We start from the raw sequence: 17,599 nt of genomic DNA on the forward strand, positions 1-17,599 counted from the left end.
CAATTTTTATATTAGTAAAAAAAGAATCACCATGTTTACAGTGGCAACCTATAACTGTTTACTTTGTTAAAACAGTTATAGTTAAGTCATGGTAGTTGTCACAAATACTATATGGCAAACACTGTGCCTATATAACTTTTGCTAACTGGAATACTACTCTTTAAAAAACTTACTATAAGGTATAGATCTCACTGAAGAGACAGAGAGAGAGAGAAGAAGTAACCCCTGGACAGATGGCCACACTGAAATCCTGTCTCCTGTATTTCTCTTTTCAGGATTTTGGCCATGCACACACACATGCCTAGCATATATTTACATTTCAAGCTGGTGTGTCTGGGACTCCAACACTGCAGTTGGGTGTGTAGGATTTAGCCACCTTAACCACCATGCCAATGGTGGACCCAAATAATACACAGTTCACAAGGAAATCAAAAGAATGTACTAGGGAATAGAATATTTTTTTTTCTTTTTTTGGAGAAGTTTTTGCTACAGGGCACGTGCGCTCGCCAGACAGACAGAGAGAGGCAGAGAGACAGAAAGCGAGAAATCACCCCCCAGAGGGGATGGCCACGCCGCAATCCCTTCTCCTCCATTCTCCTCTCATGATCTTGGGCACGCACGCACACATGCCCGGTGTGAGTTTAAGCCACCGGGTCCAGAACGCGAACTGTAGTCGACTGCGTGGGAGTCCAGCGACATAGCCATTACGCTAACTGCTGGTCCTGGGAATAGAACATTTTAATTGTTAGAGTCATTCTGTGTGTAAGAATCTTTGTAAGCCCCGACCTTTTATGTAAGGAATCAGGAAAAAAATAAAAGAATCTGGAAATTTAGTGGTGGGTTTCTCTACCTAAATAGAGATCTTGGTACTAATTGAGTGCATTGTTTTGTAAATACCCTTTGCTTTTCAATATATAGAACTAAGTGCCCATGTGGCTATAATAGTGGAGGAAAAAATGCCTTAGTATAGACAAATTTTCTATGATGAAAGGGGAATGATCATCTCCATTTCCAAAAACATTTTATACAATAAATTCAACATTTTAAAATATTTTTAACTTTTGAACCCAAAGTTTCTAAAATTTTAAAATTCAGTATCATGCGATTTCCATGTATTTAAAATGAGCTGTTAAATTGTTAAGACTTAGAATGTAATTTTTTTCGAAATTCAGACATGCAAGTCAGTCTTAAGAATAGCCTCCAGAGGGCGACCAAGTAGCATCATTGCAAACATTGCATCAAAATCTAACATTGCCTCCAACAAAAACATCAACTTTTATTAAAGTTTAAAGACACATTACAATGTTTACTTGAAATTGCCAAAAAGAGGAGTTTGAATGTTCTAACAAATAAATGACGTGTTTAATAGACGTACAAATAACTATGACTTGATCATTCTTCAATGTAAACATGTATCGAAACATCAGATTGTATGTCATGAATCTGCACAATTATTATGTCAATTAAAAATGTTGAAAAGACTAATAATCATTTTTAAGTGTTTTATTTGTTTTGTTTTGTTTTGTTTTGTTTTGTCATAGGTTACTTGTGGTTTCTATAGAGGGACAAAGACAGTGAAAGGGAAAGTGAGAAATCAACACCTGGTGGGTACCTACATTGCAATCCTTTTTCCTTCATCCTCCTCTTGGGATTTTGGGCATGTATGTACACACGCCCAGCGTGATTTTCAGGTTGCCAGGTCTGGAACACTAACCACAGTTGGCCATGTGGGAGTCCAGTACCTTGACTACTATACTACCTGCTGTCCCCAATTATAGTTCATCTAAAGGCAAACAAACAAACAAAACCATCACCAGACCAGCAGATGGCATGGAGGCTGAGGTTCTGGATCCCACATGGTTAGCTGTGAGGTCCTGGACCTGACAGCTTGAAAATCACACCAGGCCGTGTGCATGTGTGCCCAGGATCCCTAGGAGACTATAGGAGAGGGGATTGCCACATGGCTATCCCCCTAGGAGGATGATTTCTCAGTTTTCTCTCTCTCTCTCTCTCTCTGGAGAGTACACAGACCCTATAGCAAAACAAACAAACAAACTAAAGAAAAAATACCATCACCTGAATTTTCAATGGTTCTGCACATTTTGCACGTTTGTAAGGAGGTCTTTCCTATAATTTCATGCTTTAACAGAGCAAGGACTCTTTTTTAAGAGGTTTTTGCCTTAATTCTCATGCATTTGACAGAAAGAGAGGCAGACAGACAAAGTGAGAGGAAAAGTGAAAAGTCATCCCCCCAGGGGGAATGGTCACACTGCAATCCTTTCTCCATTCTCCTCCTGGGATCTTGAGCACACACACCTGGCATGATTTTCAAGCCACTGGGTCCAGGACTCAAACAACAGCCAACTATGTGTGATTCCTATAATGTAACTGTTATGCCATCTGCTAGTCATTAGGGCTCTGGAATCTAAAAGACTCAAAACTTCTAGATTAGGAACATTTGTCATCAGTTCATATAAGCTCCAATTTATCTGTTCACCAAATCCTACCTATCCCAAGTGCCTTGTAGAAAACAGAGTTTGGATTTTAAAAGTTTATTATTTCTTCTATAAGTGAGAGGAGAGAGACACACACACAGCAGCCCTGACAGGTCTTGCTACCATGGTTCATCCCCATCTCTAGTCAGCCCCAGCAGCCCCAGATCATGGGCACCTCCATGACTGATTACTCAGATGGATCTCCAGACATGAACCTGGATCCTTCCTATGTGGTTTGACCTGACAGAGCATTGTTTTTAGCACTGTGCAACTGGTCACCAAATTTTGGATTCTGAAGTTTAATGTACTTAGATTCAAAGGCAGCTCTGCATTTGGTCAATATATTACCTTGTAAAAAGAGTGACATCTGAAGAATGAGATGAATGGTATCTTTCTCATGCCTCATTCATGGTTATTTGAGAATTAAAAGGGATAAATATATAAAATAACTAAATGTCACCTTTTGTGCATTTGTTTTGATCCTGCCTTTTTTTTTTCTCCTTTACCTTGAGAAACAGAAAAGTAAGAACCTATTAGGTTATTCACTTCAATGTTTTAATGATACATTACTTTTTCATTACCTGTCCCCAAGGTATGCTCTTATAATCCTCATAGAAATAAAGTAGTGATTAGGTTGACGTCATTGATATTTATTCATCTTCCTGACAGGAAAACATCTAATAAATGTTGTTGGAAGTTTGTTTGCCCTTGACTGATTAATGACTAGAATCCATGAAGAAGTATTTCTAATTAAAGACCACATAGCCAATTGGCTCTCACTTGAACCAATGGGTTATTATTTTTGGTTATTTCATTTCATTATAGCCATCTCCCTCCAGGAACAGTAGTTGAGTTTACTTTCTTAGTGTCCTTTCTCATTCTTCCTGACCTATATCTAACCAGCAGATAATTCCTTTTGATTCTTTTGATACATTTTTTTAAGAATTGCTTCTTCACTGTTCCCCTAAATTATGCTCATAAAATAACATTCCTACTGCTCTTCGTAGTTTTAGTTACTGACCAAGATGGCCTTAACATTCCTTTCAGTTTGACTAAACTTTAGACAGATATTTTTTCCTTGACTATAGGTGCCTAACCTCCCTTTTCTTAAAGCATTCATTTTAGAAAACTTGCAGATGTAGGGCTGGTCCCATAGCCTTGTAGTTAAGGAAACTGGATTCCACATGGTAAACCATGGCCCATCTTTTTGCCCAAGATGCTTGAAAAACATGCTGGGCACATGTGCATGTGTGCCCCAAATCCTAATAGGATGGATAAATGGAGGAGAAGGGATTGCATTGTACTCACACCCCACTGGGGGTTGGTGCTTTCTACCTCTCTCTCTTTCTGGGTCTCTCTCTGGTGAGTGCACATGCCCTCAGGCACTACAAAAAACAACTTGCAATTGTTAATTATTTCTCCACCCCTTTGAAATGTAAATCTCCTTCCAACTTCTTATCATGTTTATAACCCAGGAATGTATTTCTCAAGGACCCCTGAGCCATCCCTTTGAATATAAACATCAAGAAAGACAACAACCCTATTTTTTGGTTTCTGTGGAGAATAGGAGCCTAAATTTAACGAGTTAGCAAATAAAGATGGCCCAATTATATCGGCCAACTTAGATGAATATCCTCAAGTACTTTCCACTGGTTTTCCCTGGCACTTAAAATATCTTCTACCTTTTGTCTTAGTAAAGTTGAATTCAAACCTTCTCCCTTCTTTGACTCCTGTTCTGAGTCTTTAATAAAGTCTTCCTCTCTGGAGCATTTTTTCTTTGAATTCATTTCTTCACCAACTGTAAACTACTACCATTTTTATATTACTTTTTCTGCACTTTAGATTGCTCTGTATTTCCTTTTGCTTAAAGCGTACCATTCAAACACCTCCATGGTTTTGTAGTTTCAAAACTCACTCTCAAAATTCCACTTCCTGAATTCTCTCCTCCAATAAAACTAGCCCATTAGCTTTTTAAATGTGACTAATATTTCTCTAACTTGAGATCTTTGTTTATATCTTTTCTAACTTTTAAAAATATTGTATTATTGTATTATATTGTATCTGCACATGGGTAGAAAAAATTACTTTAAGTATTTACTCACAAGGAATTTAATGTAAGAAATTGGTAACACCAATAATGAAATTGCTGAGAATTAAAGAAAAGCTAGTAAGATAACAAAGTAGCAGAAACAGGAATCTACCACTCTTTTACTGGAAAGACTAAAATCAAGAATGTTGTGAAGAAGCCTGAGGCCAGGTTACCTGATTAGAGTTGAACCTCAGCAGGTCTTTTCACAAGTGCAAAGGTATGGAGGTTACACAGTGGCAGCTGAAGGAGCTGAAAGAGAAGGGGAGAAATCTGTTAGCTTTCTTTCTAATCATTCATATCTCATTGGTACTTCTCATTGTTTGGATTGGGTCACAAGTAAACTCCCTGTGGGGCTGGCCCCATCGCCTAGTGGTTAAAAGAGAAAAGAGCTGCATCCCACATGGCCAACCAACATTTGAAGTAAAGAAGGTATTGTGGCATGACCATGCCCTATTGGGGGAGTGCTTTCTCCCTCTCTCTGTTTCTCTCTTTCTCTGGTAAGTGCACATGCCCTCTGGCAAATAAAAAAAAATTAAGTAAGTTGCCTATATAAATCTGCTATCATGTGATAGAAAACAGAGACAAGAAGGAACAATGACTTTATCTAAGAAAAGGAAGGCCAGAACCAGCACATTTGCTTGAAAGCTGTACAACAGTTTATTTTCAAACTACTGTCTTCCTATTTATCTCTTCTGTAGTCTTGGCCAATCCTTTTATTTATTTTAGTTCAAATTTCCTTATCTCTGGAATAAGTATAAAGATATTACCTATCTCATTGAATTGTTTTGAAGATAAAATAAGGCAGGCAAAGGGTTCAAATAGAATGTGTTATTATAGAGTGTGGCCCAAAAATTAAAACCATCAACATGTTTGCTTTGTATTATTATTTTTAATATCATTATTATAATGTTATCATTATTATAATCATGTCTTCAATTTTCTGCCAAGTAGAATTTTATTTCATCACTCAGCTCAAATGTCATCAACTCCATTTAAACTTGTCTATTTTCTCCAAAAGTGATTTGTTTACAGTATAAATTTCTATAATATACATTATCTGATTTATTTGGCATTCATCTTCAGGTTTATTTGACTACATGCCATCTCTACTAACTAGACTATAAAGTTCCAGAATATAAAGACTATGGTTTATGTATTTATATGTCTCCCATAAGGATTAGAACAGTACATTATCAAGAAGAAACATTTTATGAAAATGTGTTGAATGACAAAATTAGTCACTAAATCTAAAGTAACTCAACTGATATGTATATACAAAGCTCATAACTGTTTTGGGACATTTCTTGAAATTTTAGGATTTATTATCTCCAGATTGTATGAATTTTTATAATGGCTCTTGGTTAAAAAGATTATTTAAAAATAACATGGACAATTTTTAAATTAAAGATATTATTTTTAATATCATTATTATAATGTTATCATTATTATAATCATGTCTTCAATTTTCTGCCAAGTAGAATTTTATTTCATCACTCAGCTCAAATGTCATCAACTCCATTTAAACTTGTCTATTTTCTCCAAAAGTGATTTGTTTACAGTATAAATTTCTATAATATACATTATCTGATTTATTTGGCATTCATCTTCAGGTTTATTTGACTACATGCCATCTCTACTAACTAGACTATAAAGTTCCAGAATATAAAGACTATGGTTTATGTATTTATATGTCTCCCATAAGGATTAGAACAGTACATTATCAAGAAGAAACATTTTATTAAAACGTGTTGAATGACAAAATTAGTCACTAAATCTAAAGTAACTCAACTGATATGTATATACAAAGCTCATAACTGTTTTGGGACATGCCTTGAAATTTTAGGATTTATTATCTCCAGATTGTATGAATTTTTATAATGGCTCTTGGTTAAAAAGATTATTTAAAAATAACATGGACAATTTTTAGCTTAAAGATATTAATAAATGGTTTGCCACCGTTGCAGTTTTATACATATTCAGAATTGCCTCTAGAACTTTCAATATCTTGGCACATGTAGCTACAGGAGGATGGTTACTTGGATACTGACACCTGCTATGTCTGGTACCTACATATATTTGAAATAAAATAGATGGTTACAGTAATAATAATGCTATGCATTTTTATAGAGCCCTATCATTAGTTCAGAGAGCTCAACCTCCCTCATGTAGACATAATGTAGCAAGAATTTTCATATTATATATGCAATCCCCAAGGGTATTTTTTATCACTTTGAATTTTACCAACCTTATTATTCATGGTGGTTTAATAAAAACCTGTGTGGAGGCATGGTCCTGAGATTGGCTTCTAGTAAGATAGGAACAAGAATTCATAGAGATGAAGGTGTGCTTCATGCGTGAGAAGATAGGACATCTAGAATAGAGTTGTCTGAGGAGGAAAAACATGTTAGGAAAAGAAGAGAAATTACAATATAGGAAAGAGAGACAGAATTGAGAGTGTATAAAGGCAAGTTTTCCTTCTTCATATCTATTTTGCTTTTCCTTTGTCTAGTTCTCTCAACTTCTCTTTTTTTTTTTTTTTTGAAGGTTTTTGCCATAGCAGGCATGTACTCACTAGAGAGAGACAGAGAGAAACAGAGAGAGGAGAAGTGAGAAATAACCCTACCAGAGGAGATGACCATTCTACAATCTCTTCTCCTCCATTCTCCTGTAAGAATTTTGGGCTCACACGCACATGCATGTGGCATAATTTTTAAGCCACTGGATCCGGGATTTGAACTGTGGTTGATTATGTGGGACTCTAGCACCTTAAATACTATGCCACCTTCTGACCCCTGCCAGCTTCTCTTTTAAGCCACATTTCATTGGATAGAGATCTTCAGTTGGGACTAGAAGGAGTAGCACCAAAGGTAACACAAATGAACTATCATTCAGTTCTGTATCTACAACACTTTTTTTCTTTATACCTTCACCCAGCAATAAAAACAAAACAAGAACTCAAAAAAGAGAACAGAGCTAGTGCTACACTGAAGCTTGTCCTGAGGGACAATAGCTCTTGTATTTCCACAATCCTAAGGTCCCATCAGCATCTCACATCCACGCAAGAGGCTTCAGTGTTACCACCTCAGTTGCACCCAGTGGCACAACTGTAATCCCTGAATTTGAGTCTGTACAGCACCATATACTAAAGACACAGGTGATCCAGTGAGCCCTGGAGACTGCATCTAGGGATAAATCAACAAACATACATATTCATCAACCTCCTAGTTCTGCAGGGCCACTGGGACTTATGTGCACTCACCAGAGACTGCAGGCTGGTAAGCGTGCCTATGCCCCCTCCTGGGTGATAGGGACTTACGCACACTTGCCAGGGACTATGGGCTTGCTCCACTAGATCCTACCACACTGTACAACTATGTCTCCACCCTATTGAGGCCACATAGACTTGTTCACACTTGCCAATAATCATGGATTGAGCTCTGCTGGCTCTGCTGCTGTGGGTAACTGTGTCTCCACACCTCCAAACCATAAGGACTCAGCTATGCTCTCTAGGAATTGCCTGACTCCTTTCTCCAAGGCTGTAGGGACATCCAAGTACTCACTAGAGTCTTTGAGCCAGTCCTCTTGGCCTGAATTATAGGAAAATTATCGCTCACCCCTGCCAGAGCATCAAGGGTTCATGTGTCTAGCCAGGGACTGTAGGTTGGCTCCACTGATATCTACAGCTATGGATGACCACCTCCCCGCCCCCATGAGGTCTCAGGGCTTTGAACATGCTCACAAGGGATTGTTGGCTGATTCTTAAGTTCCTGCCACATGGTGACTGTTTCCATTCCTATGTGGGACTGCACAGCCTAGTGCATGCTCAACAGGGATTGCATGTGTTATCATGACCCCTGTTGCTGAGGGTAGTTGCGTAGCCTGCCTGGTGTTCCTCGCTCCCAGAAAAGTTGGCACCACCACTACAAACACATGCAGGCTAGACCACTAGGGCGCTCACAGACACGATTGAAGTTGATTAAAGTCAAAGATATCACGTGGAGACTAACAGGTATAGACTGGCCGAAGAGATAAAAAAACAAGACCCAAGTATATACCACCTAGAAAAACTCACTTCATCTGTAAGACATATGTAGAATGAAAATGAAGGGATGGAAAAAGGTACTTCATGCAAATGGAAACCAAAACTGAGCAAGCAGGTAGCTGTACTAATGTCAGACAAAATAGACTCCAAGTCAAAAGTTGTCTTTAGATAGGTAGAAGGTTGTAACATAATGAAAAATGGATCAATTCAGCAAGAAAACATAACAATTATAAATATATGAACTAAGAGGGAAATATAAAATTTTATTGAATGAAAGAAATAATAAGGAAAACAGAACATATTAAAACCTATGGTAGATAGCAAGAGAAGCACTAAGAAGGAATTTTATAGTAATAATCACCTTCATCAAAGAGGTAGGAAAATTTCATATAAATAAGCTAATGATGCACCTCAAAGAACTAGGAAAAGAATAAACTGAACCCAAATTTAGTAGAAAGAAAGAATAAAGATCAAAGTACAAATAAACACAATTGAAATAAAAAAAAGATCAACAAAATGAAAAGCTGTTTTTTCAAAACATAAACAAAATTGAAAAATCAGCTAGATTAAAAAAATAGAAAGAAAATGCAAATAATTACAATCAGAAATGAAAATGAAGACATTATAACTGAAAACACAGAAATATAAAGGATTAGTAGATACTATTATAAACAACTACACCCCTACAACAACTGAACAATTACAAGAAATTTGAAAACCTAGAGGAGATTGATAAATTCCTTAAGACATACAACTTACCAAGACTGAACCAGACAGAAATAGAAAACTGACCAATAAGGAGCAATGAGATTGAATTAGTAATAAAAAGTCTTCCAAGAAAGAAAAGTTCAGAATTTGATATCTTCTTTGAAGAATATTTCACCAAACTTAAAAATATTAATTTAATTTTATTTATTATTATTATTTTCCAATTTGCTACAGGGCATGAGCATTCACTAGAGAGAGAGAGGGAAGCAATAGAGAGAGAAAGTGAGAAAGCAATTTGCCAGGTTGGGAACTGAAACCACAGTTGTCCATGAAGGAGTTCAGCACCTTAACCACCAAGCCACTTGCTGATCCCTCACCAAACTTTTAAAGAAAAACTAACACCATTTTATTTTAAAATTTCCAAAAAATTTAAAGAGAAGGATTTTTTCCCAAACTTATTCTATGAGGCCAGCATTATCCTCATACCAAAATCAAACAAGTACACAATCAAAAAAGAGAAAGCTGCAGGCCAATATTGCTGATGAATTTAGATGCAAAAATCTTCAACAAAATGCTAGCAAACTGAATCCAATAAAGCCTCAAAAAGATTATACACCAAGATCAAGTAGGACTTTCTCAGTAATATAAGAATACTTCAATATACACAAATCAGTAAACATGATAAATCACATGAACAAAATGAAGGATTAAAACTATGACTATCTCAATAGATAAAAAAGCATTTGATAAAAATTAAATCTTTTAAATATTTTATGATAAAAATCCTGAATAAATTAGGAATTAAAGGAATAAACTTCAACAAAATAAAGGCTATATATGACAAACCAACAAGCAATCATCATACTGAATGAGGGAAACATTACAAACTTTTCACCTAAGAACTGAAATAGGACAAAGATACCCACTCTCACCATGCTTGTTCAACACTGTAGTGGAAGTACTAGCCAGAGCAGTGAGACAAGGGAAAGAAATAAATTATATCCAAATTAGAAAAGAAGTCAAATTGTTCCTGCTTGCAGGTGACTTTATCATATATACAAAAAAGCTTAAAGAATCCACCCCAAAATTACTCTTAGATATACTGATAAGTTCAATACAGTTGCAGTATACAAAATTAATACAAAAATCAATAGCATTTCTATATGTCAATAATGAACTAGCTGAAAAAAAAAGTTAGAAAGCAATTACATTTATAAGGACTAAAAACTAGAACTATAACTGCCCTGACTCTTCACCCACAAGCTCCTCCAAGGAGGAGCTCCCTTTATGAGCACTATGCAAATCATTATGTCTCAGAATTTTTAAACAGAACTGTCACTACTGGTGAACCCAACCATGGAAAAGTAACACCAGAGAGAGCTGAGAACAGAAGTTAGGAGAAAGAGCCAACAACTGGGAGCTAGGACATATCAAAATGTTGTCAGGATGGAGGAAAACTGTAGGACAGAAGTTAATAGAAGAAGATGAAAAAGGACCAGTGAGATAAGAGGCGAGAATAGCAGCATGAAAGGAAAGGAAAAGTAAAATGATTTATAATGTAATCTGTAAAACTTGCTATATTCTGAAGGATCCCATTACTGTAGACCTCAACATGTAAAGAACACATTCCTTGGGGACTACGTTTTTGTCTATGTAAATATTGCACTGAAAATTGTATGGATCCATGCCTGAAAATGGAAGAGCTAAAATTTTGTTGCAGTCTCCTCATGGAATATGGTTACAAGGTCAAAGGCCAGTTTACAACGTGAACACACATTTGGGGTTGGTCCCCTCATCTGTAGCTGCCACATTGATCATTAAACCTCACTACTTCCAGTGGGAGGAAGGGCTTCCTTATCTTCAGGTCCACCATCCCAGTTCCTGCAGTTAGAGAGTTAGAAGGAACAGAGGGAAAGCAGGGCCACTTGACTCCAGTTCATCACCAAAGTACGTACCCAGCCTAGGCTGTGGGAGGAGTGGTTGCCTCAGTCTACGTGAACACCATTCCGTTCCTACAGTTGCAGATTTAGAAGGTAGGAGGGGCCTTCTTTCTGGTGCTAATGCTACCTTACCATTCACCAAACCAGGAACGAAGAGAAATAAGGACCACCTAGTTTCAGCTCATCACCAGAACCCACTACCCAGTCAAGGGTGTGAGAGGAGGGGGCTGACTTGGCCTGCACACCACACTGTGCATGGCACACAACTTCAGACACTACCTTACATTCTGGCTTCTCAGTTCAGTCTCTAGTCACATAGGAACCAGAGAGGTTTGGGTACATAGAAGCCAAACATCTGAACTTGATGTGGTTCTGCATGAATTCTTGCCCCATACTTATCACAAAAGAAAAAGAAGAGAAACTCATCTCTGTCCATCTGAACCAAAAACTCCCACTGTGGATATCACACTGCAACTCACAGTAAAGGAGGAAAACTGGCACAGAGCTAATCCACATCAAAAGGAAGCACATATGTCCACAGCTACAGAATCCTACTTCAAAGAAGTAGATAGAAGTGAGATGGGGTTGGCAGATGGCATGGTGGTTAAAGGTGCTGGACTCCCATATGGCTGTTGTGTTTCAAGTCCCGGACCTAAAGGCTTGGTCTCTCACTTTCTCTCTCTCTCTCTCTCTGGTCAAATTAAAAAATAATGATAACAAGTGGAATTAAATAAATGAGTAAATAATTCTTAAAAAACGTGAGTTAATCACTAGATGCCTAAAAATCACAGCACAGCCCCAAGAAATCTGAGAAAACCAGAGAATACTCCCCTCCCCAAAGGAACACAATAATTTCTCAGTAACAATGGATAAAACACAAGAAGTCATAGAATTGTCTTAAAATTGTCATAAAAAGAATTCAGAATATTTACTGTAACTAAACTCAATGAGATGTAAGAGAAAAACAATCAATTCTGGGAGATGAGAAAATCTTTTCATGACTTAAAGGAAGAACTCCATAAAGAGATAGACACCCTGAAAAAAAAAATCAGACAGGGGGCCAGCAGGTGGCGTGGTAGCTAAGGGTGCTGAACTCCCATGTGGCTAACCATGGTTCGAGTCCCGGACCTTGCGACGTGTTTTCTCTCTTTCTCTCTCTCTCTCTGTCTCTCTCTGGTCAAATTAAAATAAATAAAGTTAAATAAAATAATGCTTTTTTTTTTTTAAAAAAAGGAATCATACAGAACTTCTAGGGATAATGAATACTATCAAGAAATCAAAACTTCCTTTGAAAGTATTAACAGCAGATTACACCATACGGAAGAAATAATCTTGACCTTGAAGACAAAACTTTCGACTTAGTTTAAACAACTGAGAAAAAGGTAAAAATAACCACTAAAAGTGAGAACAACATATGGGAAATCCTAGATGCTATTAAATGGCCAAATATTCACATAATACATATTACAGAAGATGAAAAGATGGGCAGAGGCTTAGAAAATATCTTTTATGATATACTATCTTAAAACTTTCCAAATCTAGAGAGGCAGATGGAAATTAAAATACAGAAAACACAAAGAACACCAAATATATTTAATGTAAGAAGATTCTCTCCAAGACACATCATAGCCAAATTGGTAAAAATCAAGACAAAGACAACATTCTAAAAATTACAAGAGAGAAATGCCAAGTTACTTACAAAAGTTATCCCATGAGACTAACATTGGACCTCTCAACTGAAACAATGCAGGCAAAGAAAGAATTGAAAAACATATTTAAAACTCTCAAAGAAAAAAATTTCAGCCAAGAATACTAAATCTGTCAAGATTATCTTTCAAACAGGAAGGAGAAACTAAATCATTCCCAGACAAACAAAAGCTTAAAGAATTTACCAAATGTAGGCCAGCTCATCAAGAGCTACTTAAGAGTCCTCAGTATGTTGCTTACAAGAAATACACCTCATTTACAAAGATATACACAGACTGAAAGAGAAGGGCTGGAAAAAGTCATTTTATGCAAACAAAAATGAAAAAAAAAAAAGGAGTCGTGATATCCCTATCACACGAAATAGACTTTGGGATAGAAGAGATAAGAAGGACACTACATTGTTCAAATGGATTAATTCACCAGGAAGATATTGGAGGCCAGCAGGTGGCATGGTAGTTAGGGCCCTGGACTCGCACCTGGCAAACCACAATTCAGGTCTTGGACTTGGAAGCTTTCTCTCTCTCTCTTTCTAATAAAATTAAAATAATAATAATAAATAAAGTTAAACAAATAATTACTTTAAAATGAATATATAACAATCATAAATATTTATGCACCTAGTGGCAAGACACCCAAATATATAAAAGAAAGATTGTTAAATCTAAACGTAGATATAGACCGCAGCACACTAGTTGATGGGGATTTCAGCACTCCACTGTCACCACTGTACAGGTCATCTAGACAAAAAATATACAAAGAGACACAGGGGCTAATTGATATCATGAACCAAATGTAGTCGACAGACATATATAGAGTATTCCACCCAGAAATTACAAAATATACTTTTTTCTAATCTCCACATAAAGCATTTTCAAAGACTGACCATATAATAGGCCAGAAAACAAGCCTCTACAACTGTAAAAGTGTAGAAACTATAGCCAGCATCTTCTCTGACAATAGAATTAAACTTGAAATCAACCACAGAAAGCCCTCAAAAATACACAAAAATATGGAATCAACCTACTCCTGAAGGACTTTAAAACTACTGGAGAAATTAATATTAAAAAATTAAGATTCAAATATTGAAACAAGTAATAATGTACACATTGCTCTCCATAACCTTTGGGACACAACAAAAGCCATCAGGAGAGAGAAGTCATAGCTATTAGTGCTCATGAGAAAAGAAAATAGAAAGGTGGCAAATAAATAACACTGTGACGTTTCAAGGAACTGGAAAATCAATAACAACAGCAACAGCAAAACAAAAATAAAAGAAATAGTAATTATTAGAGCTGAAATAAAATAAAACATCAATACAAAAAATCATGAAAAAGAAATCTGTTTTTTGAGAGGATAAGCAAAATTGACAAACCATCAAAAAACAAACAAACAGAAACAAAAACAAAAATGAAACAGAGAAAGAAACCAGATAGATAAAATGAAGCTGGTAATAATACAACCAATATGTCAGAAACGCACAAAAAATTATGATAGAATACCATGAGAAACTCTGTGTCAACAAACTAAAAACATAAATGAGATGGACAAATTTCTGGATTTGTACAAGTTACTGAGACAAAATCAGGAAGAAATAGAAAGCCTAAGTAGACCAATAACAAGTGATGAGATTTGATCACTAACAAATATTCTCCCAACAAAGAAATTTCCTAGTACAGATTCCTTCACTTCTGTATTCTGCATGACTTTTAAAGAGTTATTTCCAATTCTCTTCCAGCTATTTCTAAAGATTCCAAAGGAATGACCCCTCTCAAACTAATTCTATGAAGCCTTCATCACCTTGATACCAAAGCCAAAAAAAGGACATAAGTACAAAAGAAAACTACAGATCAATATTCTTGATTAATACTGATGCAAAAGTTCTCAACAAGATACTGGCAAACCCAATCCAAAAGCACATTAAGAAGATTATATACCACTACTAGGTAGGCTTTATCCCAGGAATGCAAGGATGATTCAACATGTACAAAACAATAAATATTATACATCACATTACCAGAAAGAAAAATAAAAACCATATGATTATATCTGTAGATGCAGAAAAATCATTTGATAAAATACAACATTCCTTCATGATCAAGAATCTCAGCAAAACAGGAGTAGAAGGGACATTTCTCAACATAATAAAAGTCATATGACAGACCAATTGCTAACATCATACTAAATAGGGAAAAAAATGAAAGCTTTCACCCTAAAAACTGGAACAAGAAGAGGCTGACCACTTTCCCCCTCCTATTCAACATAGCACTGTAAATCCTAGCCAATGCAATCAGATAAGAGTATAAAATAAAAGTCATGTAAATAGGAAAAGAAGCTAAATTGTCCCTATTTGCAGGTGATATGATTATATACATAGAAAGCCCAAAGGAATATATGAAAAAAACTCCTAGAAGTTATAAATGAATTTAGTAAAGTAGCAGAATATAAAATCAATATACAAAAACTATAGGATTTTTATACACCAATGATGAACAGACTGAAACAGGATTGAAGAAAGCAATCCCATTTACAACAGCCAAAAAACATATAAGATACCTAGAAACAAACCTAACCAAAGAGGGGAAATACTTCTACAAGGAAAACTATGAGAAATTGAAAAAAAAAATTGAGTATAATACAAAAAGAAAATGGAAAGACCTACCATGTTCTTGGATTGGAAGAATCAATACAATCAAAATGTAGTTCCACCCAACTTAATTTACATATCCATGCATTTCATTCCAATTGCCAGCAACAGTCTTCATATGAAGAGAAAAAGCAATAAAAAATTTGTCTGGAATCACAAAATATTCCATATTGCCAAGGTAATACTGTGCAAAAAGAATAAAATAAGAAGCAACTCACTGCTCAGTTTTAAAATATATTACAAATTGGTGGCAATCAAGAAAACATGAGACTAGCACAAAAATAGATACATAGGCACACCATCTTAAAGCTGAGTTGTGGTGGATTGTTTCAAGGTCAGCAGATCCCCAGCCTGTGAGTCCTGTGCCACCACTTGTGGGAGCCTGAGGAACGATCTGTGCAGCTTTCTCCCTTTGTCTCATGACCACGTCCACCAATGAGAATGCAAATTCACCAGCTACCCATCTTAACAGATTCAAGAACAAGGGAAAAGACTGTACAGAAAAGAGGTGGCAAAGAATAGAAGTTAATGTGGAGCTGAGGAAAGCTAAGAAGGATGACCAGATGCTGAAAAGGAAAAATGTAAGCTCATTTCCCAATGATGCTACTTCTCTACTGCAGAAAAGCCGCAACAACCTGGGCACTGTAAATTGGTCTGTTGATGACATTGTCAAAGGCATAAATGGCACCAGTTTGAAAATCCAACTCCAGACTACTCAAGCTACTAGGAAGCTGCTTTCTAGGGAACATCAACCCCCCATAGACAACATCATCTGGGCTGGATTGATTCCAAAATTTGTGTCCTTCTTGAGCAGAAATGATTGTAGTCCTATCCAGTTTGAATCTGCATGGGCACTCACTAACATTGCTTCTGGGACGTCAGAACAGACCAAGGACGTGGTGGACGGAAGTGGTATCCCAGCGTTCATTTCTCTGTTGGCCTCTCCCCACGCACACATCAGTGAACAAGCTGTGTGGGCTCTAGGAAACACCGCAGGAGATGGTTCAGTTTCCGGGACCTGGTTATCAAGTACGGAGCAGTTGACCCGCTATTGACTCTCCTTGCAGTTCCTGATATGTCATCGTTAGCATGTGGTCACTTACATAACCTTACTTGGACACTTTCAAACCTCTGCTGCAACAAGAATCTTGCACCCCCGCTAGATGCTGTTGAGCAGATTCTTCCTACTTTAATTTATCTTCTGCATCACGATGATCCAGAAGTATTAGCAGATACCTGCTGGGCTATTCCCTACCTTACTGATGGTCCAAATGAATGGATTGACATGGCTGTGAAAACAGGAGTTGTTTCCCAACTTGTGAAGCTTCTAGGAGCTACCGAAGAGCCCATTGTGACTCCTGCCCTAAGAGCCATAGGTAATATTGTCACTGGGACAGACGAGCAGACTCAGGTTGTGATAGATGGTGGAGCACTCGCAGTCTTCCCTAGCCTGCTAACTAACTCCAAAACAAATATTCAGAAAGAAGCTACATGGACAATGTCCAACATCACCTGTTGTGAATCACAGGTTAGTCCTGTTCCTCGTCAGCGTGCTCTCCAAGGCTGACTTTAAGACACAACAGGAGGTTGAATTGGCTGTGACCAACTACACAAGTGGTGGAATAGTTGAGCAGATTGTATATCTCATCCACTGTGGCATCATAGAACCACTGATGAACCTCTTAACTGTGAAAGATACCAAAATTATTCTGTTTACCTTGGATGCCATTTCAAATATCTTTTAGGCTGCTGGAGAAGCTGGGGGAAATTGAGAAACATATATATATATATATTACAGAATATTACTCAGATAAAAGAAACAATGAAACCCTGTTTTTTTTATTCAATGTGGATAAACATATAATAAAAGACTTAATGTTGAGCGATGTGAGCCAAACTATGAAAGACACATTGTATATTCTCACTCAATATGTACCAAATAACTGCACTCTATGGCAGAAATGGAAAGATCTA

At 36.8% G+C, this 17,599-nt stretch overlaps 1 pseudogene; it reads left to right on the forward strand.

The window, feature by feature from the left end:
• Positions 1–16,044: 16,044 nt before the first annotated feature.
• LOC102488504 (importin subunit alpha-1 pseudogene) lies at positions 16,045–17,370 on the forward strand (annotated as a pseudogene).
• The last annotated feature ends 229 nt before the right edge of the window (positions 17,371–17,599 follow it).

The sequence above is a fragment of the Tupaia chinensis genome, unplaced genomic scaffold, assembly GCF_000334495.1.
Source record: "Tupaia chinensis unplaced genomic scaffold, TupChi_1.0 Scaffold142961_1, whole genome shotgun sequence".
NCBI lineage: Eukaryota > Metazoa > Chordata > Mammalia > Scandentia > Tupaiidae > Tupaia > Tupaia belangeri.